We start from the raw sequence: 2,970 nt of genomic DNA, 5'->3' as shown, positions 1-2,970 counted from the left end.
TTCTGCCCCCAGGGCGGGGGGGGGGGGGGGCAAGGCCTGGGGGTGCTGGCAGCTGTAGGAAGGGCCTGGAGGCTGGGGATGTCTGGGCTGCACGGGGCTGATCCTGCTGCCTCAGGCGGGGGTTGAGCCGGACGTGTCCCTGGCTCTGGGATTTGGGATGAGGAACCCAGGTGTGTGAGACGGGGAAGGGAGCAGCTTGTGCTGCACTCACTGGTTGCTGTGACACCTGCTTCTCTCCCGGTGCTGGAGATACTGGTGACACTGGGGAACACATCAGGAACTCATGGGACAGCTGTACAGAAGATCCACATCCTGGTGCCTTCTTTCAGTTCATGTAAGCAATGGGGAAGGGGGGAGCTGCCAGCCCGGACCCCTGGGTACTCCCCCAGCTCAGGGACAGGAACAGGAACAGGGACTGATGGGTTGGAGCAGGGGGAGCTGGAGATCCCATTATTCCCAGCCCAGCACCATACCAGCACCAGCTGCATTGGGAAGCCCGGTTATACCCAGCCCCCAGTGCCCACCCCAGAGCTAGTTGCAGCTCAGGTCCCTGCTTTACACAACCCCAGTGCTCCCTTTCTGGCTGGGGTGGGTCTCGCCCCATGTGCTGTCTGGGGGGTGTTGAGGGGGTCCATGTCTGCTTGAATGTCCCCTCGGTCTCCTGCAGCTTCCAGCACCTCCAAGATTTCAGCTACTTCTCCAGTTCCTTTCTCAGCAACCAGTCATGCAGGGACCATCTTGGACCTCCCCAGCGCCAACCTCAACTATTCAGCCCGTGTCAAGTGCTGTAGAGAAGAAAGGAGGCAGCTGGTCACCATTAAGGCAGCACAGGTACATATGCAAGAGAGAAGCCAGCGGGTGGTGCGACTAGCTCTGGGGTGGGCTGTCAGGGCCAGGTATAACCAGGGACTGAGACCCTGCAGCTTCTGGGGTGGGCACCAGGCCCGGGTGTAACAGGACCCCGGTGCAGCTGTGTCTGGGTGGCTGCCTCCAACATGCATCCTCTCAACTTCTTCCTGCATGAGCAGTGTTACAAGGACACATGGGTCCAAGCCCCCCACCCCTCCCATACGACAAGCTGGGGGAGTGTCCTGCTGGGCTCGGAGGTGGGGAGGGGGACTTGGGTTTACTTCCCTATGCTTTTGGCCCCCACCCCACCACAGACCCCAGTGTGCCGGTCTGGGGGAGGCATGAGCCCCCATGGGCCCTGCCTCTGCTACTACCCTGCTCGGTGCGGCTCTGGGCTGGCACTGGGGAGGGGAGCGGGCGGGGAGCGCCGGCTGGGGTGAGTGGGGGGTGTGGGGTGTGGGGAGACTGGCTGCTGGGCAGACATCTGCTTCTCCGTGACCAGCCCCAACAGAGCCAGGGGGCACAGCCTGGACACTGAGTGTGCATCTTGGACACCCACGAGTCTATGCACGCGCAGAGCCCAGAACATGAGGGTTGGAGGGAGCTCAGGAGGTCACATCTCATCCAACCCGCTGCTCGGAGCAGGACCAGCCCCAACTACATCATCCCAGCCAAGGCTTTGTCTACCCAGGTCTTAAACACCTCCAAGATGGAGACTCCACCACCGCTCTGGGGAGCCTGTTCCAGTGCTTCAACACCGTCCTTGTGAGAAAGTGTTTCCTAATACCCAACCACAACTTCCTTTTCTGAAACTGGAGCCCATTGCTCCTTCTGTCATCTGCCACTACTGAGACCTGTCCAGCTCCATCCTCTTTTGAACCCTCCTGCAGGGAGCTGAAGGCTGCTATTCAATCCCCCTCCACCTTGTCTTCTCCAGACTAAATCAGCCCCGTTCCCTCAGCCTGTACTCATTCATCCTGTGTGCCAGCCCCGCAAACCATTTCCTTGCCTCCCGCTGGACTTTCTCCAACGTGACCACATCCTGTCTGTAGTGGGGGGCCCACAACTGGACACAGGACTCCAGTTGTGAACTTCCCAGTGCTGAAGAGAGGGGAAGAGTCACTGCCTTGATCTGCTGGCACTGCTCCTCCCAATGCAGCCCAGGATGCCATTCGCCTTCTTGGCACCAAGGGCACACTGCTGGCTCCTGTTCAGCTTCTTGTCCCCTGTCTCCCCCAGTCCCTGCTCCTTTCACAGAGCTGGGGGGTCCCAGCTCCCCTCATTGCTTACGGGGACTGGAGGAAGGCGGCACGGTGCTGTTCAGCTGCTGTGTCCCACGTGGCCGTAGTGTCACACGCACCCCCACTACCAGAGATGGCACCAGTATCCCCAGCACTGCGATGCAGACTGGGAGGGGAAGCACGTGCAAGTGCAGGCAGTGAGTGCAGCAGAAGCAGCTCCCAACCCACTCCTGGGCGGGGAGCAAGATCCTAAAACCAGGACTGTGTGGGGCTGGCCCAGCAGGAGCACTGGCCCAGCCGGGTCCCATCCCCAGCCTGGGCTGCAGCAGCACCCAGCGCCTCTGGGGGAGGCTTGACCCCCACTGACCCATGGAGCAGCTGGGGGAGCCCCAGGCAGAGCCTGGCCCCATGACTCCCTTGTCACCCCGTACCAGCGCCCTCGCAACGTGCTTTTGAACGTAGGCAGGAACGGATGTTCAGCACTACGGTCCTGGGGCTGCCGTGGGCTGCCGGCTGCGTGGGAGAAAGACGCAGGATGCCGTTCGCCTTCTTGTCAACAAGGGCCCCCTCCCTGCTGACTCCCAGCCATCTCCTTGTCCTGTCTCCCCAGGTCCTTTTCTACAGAGCTGCTGCCCAGCCCGGCACCCCCAGCCTGTCCTGGTGCACGGGACCATCCCGTCCTCAGTACAGGACTTGGCATTTGTCCTTGTTGAACCTCAGGGTGGGGGTTGTGCATGGGGGGGCATTGTGGGGGTCTCTTGGGCTGGGGAGGGCAGGGGCTCAGTACAGGACTTGGCATTTGTCCTTGTTGAACCTCAGGGTGGGGGTTGTGCATGGGGGGGGCATTGTGGAGGTCCCTTGGACGGGGGGGTTCTCCAAG

At 61.4% G+C, this 2,970-nt stretch overlaps 1 pseudogene; it reads right to left on the bottom strand.

The window, feature by feature from the left end:
* LOC102382124 overlaps positions 1 to 2,461 on the bottom strand; it is a 31,448-nt pseudogene extending 28,987 nt beyond the window's left edge.
* Between the last annotated feature and the right edge of the window lie 509 nt (positions 2,462 to 2,970).

This window comes from Alligator sinensis, unplaced genomic scaffold, assembly GCF_000455745.1.
Source record: "Alligator sinensis unplaced genomic scaffold, ASM45574v1 scaffold1062_1, whole genome shotgun sequence".
NCBI classification, from domain to species: Eukaryota; Metazoa; Chordata; order Crocodylia; family Alligatoridae; genus Alligator; species Alligator sinensis.
Note: the sequence above shows the minus strand (reverse complement) of the source record. Positions and strands in the feature narration are given on the sequence as shown.